A 16,159-nucleotide genomic window follows, 5' to 3' on the forward strand; every position below is an offset into this window, starting at 1 on the left:
TATTTGTTTCTAGTTAAATGTTGGCTGTGTTCTCAGCCCGATCCTGTTCACGCTATTGACCCACGACTGCAACACCAGATCCAGCTCCAACAGTGTCATCACATTGGCAGATGACACAACAGTAGTTGGTCTCATCAGCAACAATGATGAGTCGCACTATAGAGAGGTGGTGGAAAATCTCGTGATACGGCGTGAGAGTAACAACCTGAGTCTGAACGTGACAAGATGAAGGAGATAATCATGGACTTCAGGAGGACCAGAAATATATCAATAACTCTGTAGTGGAGAGCACCAAGTCCCTTGGAGTTTGCTTAACTATTGACCTATCATGGACACACAACATCTTCTGATTTGTCAACAGCGACTGTACTTCCTGAGAAGATAGAAGCAGGCAAGGCTTTCAGCCACCATCATATCAACCTTCTACAGGAGCTCTATCGAGAGTGTCCTGGCCGGCTACATCTCAGTGTGGTACAGTTGCTGAAGAGAAATGGATTGGTGGTTAATCCAGTGACTATAAGAGTGGCAGAGATGATCACTTGAGTCTCCATACCTCTCCAAAATGTAATCTTTCATGATCATTGTCTGAAGAGGGCACACAATCATTGAGGACCCCTACCATCCCACACACAGCATCTTTCACCTGCTCCCACTGGGAAAGAGATACAGGAGTATCAGAACCAGCATTACCAGGCTGGGAAATAACTTCTTCCCAGGGACAATGAGATTGCTGAAAGAATAATGAATTGCTCACACTTACATTCCAAGACATTACTATTTATTAAACAATGTTTATTGTATATATGAATACTTGTCCTGCATGTGTATTGCTTGTCTGTATGTGTGTTATGTCTGACTGAAAATCTGCACGTTTTGCACTGAGGACCGGAGAACGCTGTTTCATCGGCTTGTGCAATCAGATAATAATAAAATTGACGACTTATTCAAGAAAATCAGAACATACAAGCATCCCTTTCTCAGTTTCAAATGTAAAATTCCTGACCTGACTCAAGCACAGATATATCTTTCTTTCAGATTAGTCTTGATTTTAACAGATTTGATGCATGGGTGAAGAGAGATTTGGGTGTTAGTGCTACTTGGGAGGGTCTGAAGAGATTTTAGCACTTGGGACTGCTTCATTAATGCAGGATTTGACTCCTGGCTGGCAAGAGAGGGATCGCTATTGACAAGAGTTTGGGGAAAAATGAGACAGTTGATGAAAATGAGTTTGTGGGAACTGAGGATCATCTTTATTCCTCCTTAATTTGAAGGATATTATAGAAATGATAAAACATAAGATTTTCTCAGATTTGGCCTGATGGTTGGAAATCTTGTTTCTTTGTTTATCCGAGCTCTGACACTGTATTGGAATCGAATTCACCTATTAAAAGAGGGTGTTTTCTTGTCAGGTTGGCATTCATGACCAATACAATTTTAAATTGGAGTTGAACTGATTGGGGTATTAAGATTGTTAACTTGCCACTAAAACTGTTTTTAGTAAAAAAAATACAATGCTGGAGAAACTCATCAGGTCAAATAGCTTATGTTATAGCAAAGATAAAAATACATAAGTAATGTTTCGGGCTTGATCCCTTCATTAAGGTATGATACTTCAGAGCTATAAAAATTAACTACAAAATGTATAAGGAAACTACATACTTGGTTAAAACTATCAACTTAAGAATATATATTGTTTCAAATTTAAAAAAGATGAGAATATAAATTCTCCCCAAACTGACGAATTAACGCCATGTATTTTTAATCAATTGATTCAACCATTGGATCCAAAAAATACCCACATTGCTGTCTTGGCTAAATTACATCTTGTGGAAGAGGTATTTTACTTCATATCTGCTTGGCATTTGTTCTTTGTTTTCCTTTGGTTTAATTCTCACCAGTAAGTCTTCAGGGAAATGTTATGCGGTAGGTGGAGAAGTCTTGCATCGAGCTGTCTATCCAGATTATTACTGGGCACACTGCAGAATAATAATTTTCTCTAACTCATTTAGACATTAAGCCAATCGCTTTCACACACACACACACACACACATACATACACATACATACACACACACACACACACACACACACACACACACACACAAAGCTTTCAATGAAGCAATGTGTTTTTGATGAAAAAAAATTCCCTTCACTGACAGTGCCAAAATTTGTTATCTTGGATTCTGAGAATTCATTCCATTTAAATGAAGAACAGTATATTTGTTAAATGAACACAAATTATATTATTTTTCCAGATCTAAACCTAATGGGGTAAAACTTGATCTGTGTTGATTTTTGAACAACAGGAAATCAAATCAAACAGGAAGTGAATCCAAGGATCATCTTTTTGAATGGCAGCACATGTTCAAGAGGCTGCATAGCCTAAATCTGCTCCTATTTCTTAGTTATTATAGAGCAGGCTTTAAAAGACCCTGCTCCCACTGTTAACAACTTGATTACCTCATGCTCCTTATAAAATGAAATCGGAAGCACCTTGTCCGAACACCAGAGAGGTGTTCCACAGGGGTCAGTGTTGAAGCCACTTCTTTTTACGTTTTATATAAATGATTTAGATTCTGGAATAGATGACTTTGTGGTTAAATTTGCAGGTGATACCAACGTAGGTGGTAGTGGAGGTGGTGCTGAAGATACCAAAAGGCTGTAGAGAAACTTGGATAGATTAGGAGAATGGGCAAATGAAATACAATGTTGGAAAGTGTATGGTCATGCACTTTAATAGAAGAATTAAATGGGCAGACTATTATTTACATGGAGATAAAACTCAACATTTAGAGGTGCAAATGGACTTGGGAGTCCTCGTGCAGAATATCCTAAAGGTTGACTTCCAAATTGAGTCTGTGGTGAAGAAGGTAAATGCAATGTTGGCATTTATTTCTAGAGAAATAGCATATAAGAGCAGGGATGTAATATTGAAACTCTATAGTAAGACCTCACTTGGAGTACTTTATTTGGGAAAGAATGTGCTGATGTTGGAAAGGGTTCAGAGAATTAGATTAGAATGAAAGGGTTAGCATATGAGGAATGACTGTTGGCTCCTGGACAGTACTTGCTGGAGAACAGAAGGATGAGAGGGGACCTCGTAGAGGCAATTTGAATGCTGAAAGGTATGGTGTGGCAAGGGCTTTCTTGTTAAAGTGGGCATAACTTAAGGGTAAAAGAGCATCAATTAAAACAGAGATGTGGAAAAGTTTCTTTAGTCCGAAGGTCATGCGTCTGTGGAACTTTTTGCCCAAGATTGCTGTGAAAACGAAGCCATTTGGTATATTTAAGGAAGAGATTGACAGGTATTTGATTAGTCAGGGCATCAAGTGTTACAAGGAGAAAGCCAGGGATGGGGCTGAGTGGGTGGATGGATCAACTCATGATTAGAATGGCAGAGCAGACTTGATGGGCTAATGAGCCTACTTCTGCAGTGATATCTTGTGATCTTGAGAGATCCATTCATGGAAATAGAATACAATGTACATAACATGGTAGCACAGGAATCTGCCCTTCTGCCCATGTGTCTGTGCTGAACATAATGTCCAAATCAAATTAAAATTGTGCTGTTTGCTCTTCATAGCTATCCTTCCATGGCCTTCATATTCACAAGTCTATCTAGAAGCATCTTAAATGGTACTCTTGTATCTGCTTCCACCACTACTCCTGCAGCACATTTCAGGCACCCACCACTCTCTGAGTACAATATGTGCCACACACATCATTTACAAACATCCTCATCCTTATCATAAATGGCACAATATGCTTTTACCATGGGGGAAGATTCTGTCTGTCTGCTCCATCAATGCTTTTCCTGATTTTATCAACCTCTCTCAGGTCTTCCCTCAGCCTCCTACACTCCAGGGAAAATTCTCCCTACAGCTTCATAGCAATTCTCAACCTTTATTTGCTATTCTCCCCTTAGAAGTCTGTTCAAAATTTATGGTCTCCTTCCCTGTGTAACAGTCAAGTTTACTCCATAGGATATAGGAGCAGAAGTCGACCATTCAGCCCATCAAGGCTGCCCCACCATTCTATCACGAGCTGATCCATTCTTCCATTCAGTTCCATTCCCCAGCCTTCTTCTCATAACTTTTGATACCCGATCCATTTAGGCACATTTAAATCTCTGCCTAAAACACAACCTACAACTTGGCTTCCACAGCTCCCCCAGCTGAAAATTCCAAAGGTTCACCATTCTCTGACTAAAGAAAATCCTCCTCATCTCTGTTTGAAATGGGCACCCTTTAAACCTGAAGTTATGCCCTTTTGTTCTTGACTCCCCTACCATGGGAAGCAACTTTTCCACTATAATGCATGTCGAAAGAACCAAAGACCTGTTGATCCAAACCAAGACTTTTATTAACTAAAAGTAGGTCGACCAGTCCAGAATGACCTGGTCTGGCTAGGAGCAATCTTTTAAGACCTGCCAGTCAGTGTGGGTACACTCTCAGCCAATCACAGTCATCCTACACTACTATCTGTACATATGTACATATACACATTGGTGATAGAATCTGTACTATCACATCACCCCTTCTTTGAGAACCACCCCAGGGTGGATGGAGATTAGGGGCTGTACCGGTCAGGGGGCTTGAGCATCCGGCATGACCGCCGTGGCGCCGGGATCGGGGTCACCGGAGTCATGTTGCCGGGTGCGGCCACTGCTCCACTCAATTCCCCAACGGTGTTGTCGACAGACTGGCCTGAGCTTGTGGGGTGGTGCTGGTCCCTCTGTTCAAGCACATGATCTGGGGGAAAAGGAATAGGGGGAGGTTGGGTTAAAGGCACTGCTGCACCTGATCCAGCTTGGGCTAGGTCCCTTACCGTGACTGTGTCCTCCCGTCCGTTTGGGTACTCAATGTAGGCATAATGCAAGTTTGCATGGAGCAGAGTCACTCGGTCAACCAAGGGGTCTTCTTAGAGTACCGGACGTGGCGTCGTAAAAGGACTGGACCGGGAACCGTGAGCCATGCTGGTATGGTTGTACCCGACTCGGATTTCCTCGGGTAAAAGAACATCCTTTCATGGGGGGTGGCATTGGTCGCGGTGCATAGGAGGGAGCGGATGGAGTGTAGGTCACTAGTGAGCACATCCTGCCAGCGAGAGATGGTAGCATTCTTTCTTTTGACTTGCCCATTACCGTGTGGATTATAGCTGGTGGTCCTGCCTGAAGCAATTCCACGCTCCAGAAGGTACTGCTGCAGTTCCGCACTCATAAACGAGGACCCCCTGTCACTGTGGATGTAATTGGGGTACCCAAAGATGGTGAAGATGCTGTGCAGGGCCTCTATAACTGAGGAGGCAGTCATGTCTGAGCAGGGCACAGCAAATGGGAAGCAGAGGTACTCATCGATGGCTGTAAGGATGTAGGTGTAAAGGTTGGTCAATGGTAGGGGCCCCTTGAAGTCTAAGGGGTGGGTGGCTTTGATGACTTGGGTGTTCTCCGGACGGAAGAAGTGGGGCTTGCACTCAGCGCACACTGGGGAGGCTCGGGTCATGGAGCGAATCTCCTCGACCATGTAGGGCAAATTGCGAGATTTGACAAAGTGCGCGAACCTAGTGACCCCTGGATGACAGAGCTCCTCGTGGAGTTTCTGCAGCCTGTCCAGTTGCATGTGGGCGCAAGTCCCCCTGGATAGTGCATCTGGTGGGTCATTGAGTTTACCTGGCCGATACAGTATATCATAATTAAAGGTGGAGAGCTCGATTCTCCAACTGGCGATTTTGTCATTCTTGATCTTACCTCGCTGGGTATTGCTAAACATGAAGGAGACTGCATGTTGGTCAGTCAGCAGCGTAAAGCACCTGGCAGTGAGGTGTGTCTCCAACGATGCACTGCCTCGACTATGGCCTGAGCCTCCTTCTCGACAGTGGAGTGTTGGCTCTCAGGACCCTGGAGGATTCTGGAGAAGAAGGCTACCGGCTGGGGCCTAGCTCAAAGTGGCTGCCAGTGCAAAGTCAGATGCATCGCTTTCGACTTGGAACGAAATGGACTTGTTGATGGCATGCAGCGTTGCAGCAGCGATGTCCGATTTGATGTGGTCGAAGGCTGCTCTGGCTTCGGTTGACAGGGGGAAGGAGGTGGTCTTGAAGAGTGGCCATGCCTTGTCGGCATAGTGTGGAACCCATTGGGCATAGTAAGAGAAAAAAACCCAGGCAGCATTTGAGTGCCTTCTGGGTGTTGGGGCTGGGGGGGGGGTGGGGGGGGGGGGGCGGGGGCAAGTCCACGAGGGGACACATGTGCTCAGGGTCCGGCATGACCATCCTGTTTTCCACCACATCACCCAGAATTGCAAGCCGAGTGGTCCGGAAGACACATTTGTTAAAAATTGTAGGTCAAGTGCAGCCGAGTTGCAGTCTGAAAAAATTTCTCAAGGTGGGCATCATGATCCTCCGTGTCATGGCTGCAGATGGTGACATTTTCCAGATATGGGAAAGTAGCAGTCAGCCCATTCTGGTCCACCATCCAGTCCATTTCCCGCTGGAAGACCGCGACATCATTTGTGAACCCAAAGGGTACCCTGAGGAATTGATACAGCCGCCCATTCGCTTTGAAGGCCGTGAAAGGTTGGACTGCTCGGCGGATCAGCAGCTGATGATAGGCCAAACGCAAGTCAATAGTGGAAAATACATGGTATTTGGCGATCTGATTCACCACATCCGTGATCTGTGGAAGGAGGTACGCATCCAGGAGCGTGAAGCGGTTGATTGTCTGGCTGTAGTCAACCAGCATCCGTGGCTTCTCCCCGTTTGTAACAACCACTACCTGGGCCCTCCATCAATTCGAGCTAGGTTCGATAATACCCTCATCCAGCAGTCTGCGCACCTCGATGTGACAAATTTCCTGTGTTCAGAACTATATTGTCAGCTTTTGGTGGCCACAGGCTTCCAGCCAGGGGTGAGATTTGCGAAAAGTGCTACCGGAGCAACTCGGAGGGTGGAGAGACTACAGGTGAGGCCATGGGGCGTGGGGGTGGGTGGCTCGGGCTGCCGCTGGCAGGAGGTTCCCGATTCTGGACTGGTCGATCTACTTGAGATATACTCCAGTCTTTTAGTTAATAAAATTGTAATGCGCGTCGAAAGAACCAAAGACTTGTTGATCCAAACCAAGGCTTCTATTAACTAAAAGATTGGAGTATATCACAAGTATGTCAACCAGTCCAGAATGACCTGGTCTGGCTAAGAGAAATCCTTTAAGACCTGCCAGTAGGTGTGGCTACACTCTCAGCCAATCACAGTCATCCTACACTACAATCTGTACATATACGTATTGGTGATAGAATCTGTACTATCACATCCACATCTACTCTTTCCAAGTATTTCAACATTCAAAATGCTTTTATAAGATCCCCCCTCATTCTTCTGAACTTCCAAGTACAGTCGAAAAGCCATCAAATGTTCCTCATATACTAATTTCTTTATTTCAGGAATCAATCATGAATTTTCTGAATTCTCTCCAATGCCAGCCCATCTTTTTTTAAAGGAGACCAAAAACTGCACCCCTTACTCCAAGTAAGGCCTCAGCAGTGCCTTACAAAACCTCATAATCACATCCCTGCTTTTATATCCTACTCCTCTAGATATAAATGCTAGCATTGCATTCACCTTCAACACTGACTCAACCTGGATGTTAACTTTTTGGGTATCCTGCACAAGGACTCCCAAGTAGCTTTGCATCTCCCCTAATCCCACCTTTATTTTCCCTGTATTCCCATCAATTTCCCTCCCTCTATTCCAATGTTCACACTTGGAAACTTTTATAGCAAGCAATTAACATACCAACCCACACACCTTTGAGATTTTAATTTTAATTTAGACATTCAGCATGATAACAGGCCATTTCGGCCCATGAGTCCGTGCTGCCCAATTTACATCCTATTAATCTACATCCTCCAGTATGTTTTGAATGGAGGGAATCATCTGGAGGCCTTGGAGAAAAGTCACACAGACATGGGGAGAATGTACAAACTTCTTGCAAACAGCATGGGATTCGAACCCAGGTTCGGTTCTGATCGCTGGCACCGTAAAGACGTTGCGCTAATGGCTACACCCACCATGTGGGAAGAAACTGAAGCAGTCGATAAATATAAATGTGGCCACTGGCAGAATGTGCAAACTCCACACAATGAAGGTCACAAATGAACCAGGTCCCTGGTGCTGTGAGATACCAGCTCCATTGACTGCTGCACTCTGATTACCTGACCTGTCTCAGTAAATCACAAGAACTAAAAGTACAGTTATCAAAATGATAAACAACTTTATACAGTAAAACCTCTGGGGATTGATAGATGCTGGATGTGTATTTGCCGGTTGCTTGAGATTGGATGTTGCGGGATTGACGAATTAACAGCTCGGGGTGCCAATTGGAAACTTCCGTATTTTTCGCTTATTTATTTTCCGTGTTTCTTTTGCCAGTTGCTTGAATTCTGGATAATGGGGATTTTACTATACTTCTAGTCAAGAGCAGTAACATATTATACGTCCAAGTGTATTCCCTTACTGCTGGTTTTCTGTGTATCTTTCCTGCCATACTACATCTTTGGCTTGTTACTCCAGCAGCTGCAACCATGTGGTGGATGGTTGATCCTGTCTGGAGGCAGTTGCAGATAGCATGATGACCTGATTTCACACCTTGTTTCACCATGAAAAGAAATGAACTAGGTTTGCTGGCTGTTTGCAACTGTGAGAACATTGTTTGGACAAGAGGAGGGGAAGTGTAAGCCTTTCATCATGAGAGTGGACTCCAATGGCCCTGGGGCATCAGCAGTCTGAGAAATGCCCCAATTAATGCTGCAAATCAGGCCTGTCATCTGCCTGAAACTGAAGAGCCGAACCCAGAGTATAATTTTAATTACCGGATTAGGCGTCAGAGGCTAAAGATCTGTTCCTATGCTGTACTGTTCCAAGTTATAGCACAGTACCCAGTCAGTAAGTTTGTTGCCTGCATGAAATGGAAGCTGAGATCTAAGCTTGCAAAGGCTGCACAATGATCAGATCTGCAGGTATCTCATTCCCACTTTGATGCTGTAAATGATGGAATTCATACAAAGCTGAAGCTGATTTTCTCTCAGTATTTCACATCCAATCATGCCCCAAGAATGTAAATGTTCATGTACATCAACCTCCTTCCTATTTCAAGTGATCCTTGAATACCTGGGTTGTGAAAGGCACATAGGTATGGTCTAGGGGAGGGGAAAAGACTCAAAAAGGTCCACATTTAAACTATATGAATCAGAATCAGAATTTATTGTCATAAACATGTCACAAAATTGGTTGTTTGGAGGCACCATCACAGTGTCACCTTACAAAATAAATAAAAATAGTGCAAGAAAAAGAAAAGGTCAAAGTGAGGCAGTGTCTGTGATTCATTGATTATTCAGGAATCTGGTGGCAGCAGGGAAGATGCTGTCCTTGTGGCACTGAATGCTCGTCCAGGCTCCTGTACCTGTTTCCTGATGGTAACAGAGTGAAGAGGGCATGACCTGGGTGGTGAGGGTTCTTGAGGACAGAGGCTGCTTTCTGAAGACACCGCCACTTGTAGATGTCCTCAATGGAGTGAAGACGGTGCCCATGATGTTGCAGGCCAAGTTAACAACCCTTTGGAGTTTTTTTCTTGTCCTGAGCATTGGCACGTCCATACCAGAAAGTGATGCAACCAATTGGAATGCTTTCTACGGTACACCTGCAGAAGTTTTTGAGTCTTCGGTGACATCCCAAATCTCCTCAAACACCTCACAAAATATAGCCACTGGCGAGGCTTCTTTGAATCGACATGGAGGCTCCAGGACATTGGAAATGTTGACCCCCAGGAATTTGAAGTTCTTGACCCTCTCCACAGCGGACTCCTCGATGAGGACTGGGTCATGTTCCCCTGATTTCCTTCTGAAGTCCTTGTAAATTGTAATCTGTAACCTGGAGAGATTGCAAGATGAGAGGGAACTTGCATGACACAAATGCGTTTGCTATAAGTGTGGTGTTATCATGCACATATTCTGCTCTTTTAGTTGTCATTACCCTGTCCTTGACTTGCTCCATCACATGGATGTGTAGATTTTGCATGCTCAGCAGGGATTCATATACAAACTCCTTGGATTTGCTCAGACTAACAGAATTATATTTGCATATTTATTATAAAAATGACTTGATCCTTGGTCTCTAATTACAAGTTTAGCTTTTAATTATTTTTAGGGTTGAGGCATGACATTTGATGGGCTAGTCTCTCTGCAACTTGAATTCAAGCCCCAGTTCTCCTTTCCAACAGTAAGCATTCTACAATAAGCATGTTTGGGGACCCTCAATGTAATTATTTGGAGGCACAGAATCCATTTTATTCAAAGTTGTGTTTTGATAGATTGTCTGAGCAAAAGCAGGTTCCTTTGTGATCAAAGTAATAAATCTCTGAGTTTAGGATTGAGGGAATTTACTTGTTTTTTAACATAAACTGAAAGAATCAACAGTCTGTTCAACCCCATTGGTGGCTTTTCAGCGATATGCTGGAGAAAGTCAATGGGTCAGGCAGCATCTCTGAAGGGAAATGAAGTGTAGATATTTGTGCAAGACCTTTCATCAAGACTGATTGTAGAAAGGGAAGCCAGCCAGTATAAAGTTGACAGGAGGAGTGAGACAGGGGCCAGTAGATGGCTAATGGATGGTGATGGATGACAGACAGAAGGAGCTAGATGGGAGAGGGGGAAAGAAGGGGGTTGGAAGAGGAAGACAGAGGCAGGTGAGTGTTTTGTCTAAATTTCAGTATAAGTGACTAGCAATCAGTTTTTCCATTTTGCCCAAGACTAACTTCAAACTTTTTGTCAAAAGGTAACAAGGCTTTCCCCTGCGCTAACCCAAGCAGAGTACCAAGGCCAGGAAATAAGTACTCATCAGCACCCTGTCTCCCCTTGATCATTTAGTTTAAAAGGAACTGACATGCATTTATTGAATACTTGAACGAAAAAGAAAGTGGTTAAAACTCAAAATTATGGAAACATTTTAATGATTAAATTGCTGGAGCAGTTGGTGTGTTTTCATTGTTCATTTCTTTTGTTATATTATGAACCAGTATGAACCAGTAAATATAAATCAGCAGATTTATTAGGGCAGAGGAGTATCAAGTTAACTCTTTTCTGTTCATATCATAGTTTATTGCATAGATTACAAAAAAAAAGCAAGCAGAAATTCTTTTTGTTCTAGGGCAGAGATCTTCAACTGTGGCTGAGTATTATTCCTTAATGAATTAGAAACCTGTGGTTAAAAAGGAGCAGAGAGAAAAAAAAACGTTCCAAGCCATTGCACAGCACAGCTCAACTCAATAATTAACGTTGTTCCCCTTGGTCACAGCGCCAGAGAGCACAGCTGCTCAACTCTTTCATCTGCTGCAGTTAGGGAGGAGATAATGACATTAGCTATGGACAAAGCTGTCACATCAGGTTTCATGGGGCATGACAGGGAGATATTGCTAATGTCTCTAGCATCAGGCTGTGTGATATTTGAACAACCAATGGAAGTAATTAGTTGCTATTACACCAATATTTCACACTGATGCATGGCACCATGCTGTATTCACATTAGGGCAATATTATTGCCAAGCGCCTCTGCATTTCAGCTGCAGGACTAGGATTTAACGACGCCAGCAGCAAAACAACAGTCTTTATTTTGGGAGAATGTACAGGCTCATTGGCCTCATGTCAAAGAACTCAGGGCATGACCAGTGGCCATTGACTATCTAAATGGCTTCAGAAATCAAGAGCCAGTCCATCTGATAAGCAGGTTAATGACATTGAAACGAGACACTGTGGCTTGTGGAAATCAGAAAGAGAAACGGAAAAAGATGGAACAGGAATTTTTTTTAAAATCTGCAGATTCTGGAAATCTAACAAAGACACAAAATGCTCGAACTGATCTGTACCTGTGGGAAGAGAAACAGAGTCAACATTTCAGGTCTAAAGTTCTTTGCCAGAGCTTTGCCTTCTGATGAAGGGTGTTCAACTGATGCATCAACTCAGCTTCTCTTCCCACAGGTGCAGCCTGACCTGCTGAGTATCTCCAGCATTCTGTCTTTGTGTTTCGAGTGGTGGAATAAGCCCAGAAAGGCAGCATCTGTGCAGAAAGAAACAGTTAATATTCTGGTTCAACATCAGGACTGGAAAACCAAAGAGAAAAATACACTTGAGATGTTTAAAAAAAACTGGGGAGGAGAGAGGATGAAGGAACAAGAGGGAAGATCTGTAACAGGGTAGAAAGAAGGAAAGATTAAATAATTATAGAGGATGATCAAAAGAGACGTAATAGCTGATGGCCAGTGAATAACCCTATCATGCTGTTAAAGCCATTATATTTAACAGATTAATTATTGGATACAGGCTCATGACATCAGATAAAAAATAACTAATTTAAAAATATTAATAGGTATATATGGACACACAATGTTCAATATTGAAAGCAACAATGTTAAAAATAATTTAACATGATCTGATCTGAATCAGGTAATTGCCCTTATTTACACTCCCTCACAATGCCCGGATCAGAAGTTGCATCAAACCAACACTTTATTGTTGTAAATAAAATGTCTACTATTGAAAAGTGAAAGAAAAATCTTGAAAATAACTGAAATAAAAACAAGGTGGGCTGGAGAGTATTGTGAAGAGAGGAAGAGAGCTGGCGTTTCAGAACAATAGCCTTTCATCAAATTACATTTAAATTATGGATGAAAGAATGGGTTGGAGAGAAGAAATAGAATGTATATGTGAGGGTGGAGACCAAGAGAGATTGGATGACACAAGTGATGGTGGTGAAGGTTGAGAAAGGGTGAGGGAGTTTATTCGAGGTTGTTGATTGGGTTGGGGAAGATGTAAATAAATCTTAGAGATTAGAGGAAAATATAACGTGTGAGATAAAAACTGTGAATGTCAAGATATCTGAAATAAAGCAGAGAATGTGAAAAATGCATAATAGACCAGCACTTGAGGAGAGTGAGAACTAGGGTTATGGCAGATTTAGTGCCACATATGATATTCTGTCTAGTGCAGAATATTGTGTATGATATTAAATAAGCATTATGCATCATATATTACGAGGACCTGCTGGAATTAAATAAATGGTTTTTTTGTAATTGAAATTTTAATTTATGGCATTAGAGATTTTTTTTTAAATCTTGCATTAAAAATAGTTAAAGTAGCCTCACTTTAATAATGACAAGGAATGATTTAAAAGCATAAGTTCATGAAGTCTAAGGCAAATGGAGACAAAAATTGGAAGTATGTTGAATGGCATTGATCACAATTTTCTCTTTGATTCCATCGAGTGGCATTTAAGCCAGTTAAATACATGCCTTACCTTCTGAATGTAGCATATTCAAGTGTGATTGAAGCAGAACAAGTTATATGCTGTTGGGTCAAATTCCTGTGATGCTCTCACTCTATTTTCTCACAAGAGCTGCTTTATTTTATGTTGTATATTAATGATTGGGATTGTGGAATGAATGGCTTTGTGGCCAGGTTTGCAAAAGATATGAAGGTAGGTGGAGAGCAGGTAGTGTAGAGGAAACACAGAGGCTGCAGAAGGGCATAGACAGATTAAGACAGGGGTCCACAACTTTTTAGACCGTTGACCCCTTCAGTGACTTTGTGGTCCCTCATCAATCCCCAAGAATTCCAGAGCTGGTCGGGGGGTAGGGGGGGAGGGGGCTGGACGGAGAAGCGAGTGCTGGATGCGGGGAGGGGGTCTGGACTAGGGGCAGTTGGACAGGGGGCTGGATGGGGGGGGGAGACTCCTGTACACGGAAGGGGTGCTGGACGGGGGGGGGTCTGGGCTAGTAGGGGCTGGATGGGGGAGGGGTGAACAGGGGAGCTGGACGTGATGGGGGCTGGACAGGGTGAGTGCTGGATAGGGTGACAGATGTCTGATTTTAGGCCAGACAGTCCAGCTTTTGAGCCCTCTGTCCTCTATTCGGCACCATCTTGAGCCAGACATTAATTTGTCCCCCATTTGGGGATGTAGGCCCTACACTCCCAAATGGAGGAAAATTAAGGGGCAGAAGTGCACTTATTTGTTAGGTGTAGAGTCCCAAGGTCCACAGGCCCTGCGTCGCTGGCTGGCGCATGCGCAATGAGGGGGAAATGTGACAGCGATGCTTGAAGTGCCAGCTGGTGCATGAGCAATGAGGGGGAAAAGTGACGGCGGCGCAATAAGGTTCACGTCAGGTAAGCATTTCCTTCCTCTCACCCCGGTCCAGCACGGGTGTGGGGTGGGGGGGAGTGGTGGCATCAATAACGGCTATGCTAGTCTAGGCGGGTGAGGTGGGGGTGTTGGGGAGTTGCTATTTTATATCGACCTCCTCCCCCCCACCGGTGTTATCGACCCCCTGGATGGTCCCATTGACTTCTTAGGGTTGATATTGACCATTTTGGAGACCTTTACATTAGGAGAATGGGCAGAGAAGAGACAAATTAAATACAATGTCAGAAAGTCTAAGGTAGAGAAAAAAAAGGGCTCTCTATTTTTTTTTTAAATGGGGAGAAAATTGAAAATACCCAGATGCAAAAAGACCTGGGAGTCCTCATGCAGGATAACCTGAAGGTAGACTTGCAGGTTGAGATAGTGGTGAAGAAACCAAATGCAATGCTGGCATTCATTTGAAGAGGAAAAGGATACAAGTGCAGGGATATGGAAGTTCTATAAGGCACTGGTAAAGCTTCCCTTCTAGTATTGTGAGGCATTTTGGAGTCCTAGTTTAAGAAGAGATGTGCTGAAGTTAGAGAGGGTTCAAAGGAACTTCACTTGGATGATTCTTTGAATGATAGGGTTGTCATTGAGGAGTTTGACAGCTTTTGGGCTGTATTCGTTGGAATTTAGGAGAATGAGGTGGGATCTCATTGAAATATTTCAAATTTGGAAAGGTATGGACAGCAGAGTAGATGCAGGAAGGTTGTTTCTCATGGTGGGAGAGTCCAGGACAAGGCGGCACACTTCAGGATTAAAAGGCATCCACTGACAACAGAGATGTGTTGGAATTTCTTCAACCAGAGGGTGGTAAGTCTGTGGAATTTGTTGCCATAGGCAATTGAGAAGGCCAAGTCATTGGGTGTAGTTAAGACAGAGATTGATAGGTGTTTGATTAGCCAGGAAATCACAAGTTAGAGGGAGAAGCCTGGGCAGTGGGGCTGAGTGGGAAAATGGATCAGCTCATGATTAATTGGCAGGGAAGATTTGATGGGCTGAATGGCTAATTTCTGTTCTTGTGTCTTATGGTGTATAATCCATGATTATACAGAAAATAGATTATTGATATTATTGATATATTTACTGATTCTTTGCTATCTGAAGACAGGTCAAGTGTTGCCTATACTTGAAAGTTGGAGGGATCCATGGAATTTAAGTTGCAGTCTCATTCATCAAAGATTGAAGGATCATCTGAGATTACATGGAGAATTATTTATCTGAAAATATATTTCACAATTAGCTCTGAAATGTAAGGAGGCAAATAAGAATCATTAAAGTTTGTGGAAGAGGCCTAAAAAACTTTGAGATCTGCATTGGTATTTTTGATCTTTTTTACACCCGGGGTCTTCCTCTTCAAAAGAGCCATGCTTATGTAGAGAGATACAACAATGCTACAGGTCTTTGCTCTGCTGAGATCCTGCTGACCATCAGCCACCCATGTCACGGATCCTTTATTAATCTCACATTCTCATCTACTCTTTCTAGATCCTACTCATTTATGCAAGAGGCAGTTTACTATAGCTAACATGACATCCCACACATATTTAAGACATGGGAGAAAACTGCAACATCAGGAGGAAACCTATGCATTTACAGTGAACCTACAAACTCCACACAGAGAGCACAGGAAGGAAATGGTCTCTTGTGCTGTGAGACAATAGCTCTACCAGTCTCATTACATTGCTGTCTACAGAAATTCCAGGATCTTCCTGGTGAATTCTTTCCCTCCTCCCCCACCCCATGAAATCAGGTGCATTTCTGCCATGATATTGGTCAAGATGATTAAATCAACAAGAATACAATGCTCACATTAAAAAATTATTAGAGAAGTTACTGGCAGATTGTGGATCACATTGGCTCAAGATGATTTTGAACTCTGTGTCCCTTCTTCCCATGAGCTATAGAATGGTCTTGTTTGTCGAGGACAGACATATCACCCTCA

At 43.1% G+C, this 16,159-nt stretch overlaps 1 long non-coding RNA gene across 1 annotated transcript in view; it reads left to right on the forward strand.

The window, feature by feature from the left end:
* LOC138741694 (uncharacterized) overlaps positions 1-15,470 on the forward strand; it is an 89,461-nt gene extending 73,991 nt beyond the window's left edge. The window contains exon 3 of the long non-coding RNA XR_011343667.1: positions 15,322-15,470. This is a non-coding gene — a long non-coding RNA (uncharacterized lncRNA). The remainder of the gene's footprint in view (positions 1-15,321) is intronic.
* The last annotated feature ends 689 nt before the right edge of the window (positions 15,471-16,159 follow it).

Source organism: Narcine bancroftii, chromosome 8, assembly GCF_036971445.1.
Source record: "Narcine bancroftii isolate sNarBan1 chromosome 8, sNarBan1.hap1, whole genome shotgun sequence".
NCBI lineage: Eukaryota > Metazoa > Chordata > Chondrichthyes > Torpediniformes > Narcinidae > Narcine > Narcine bancroftii.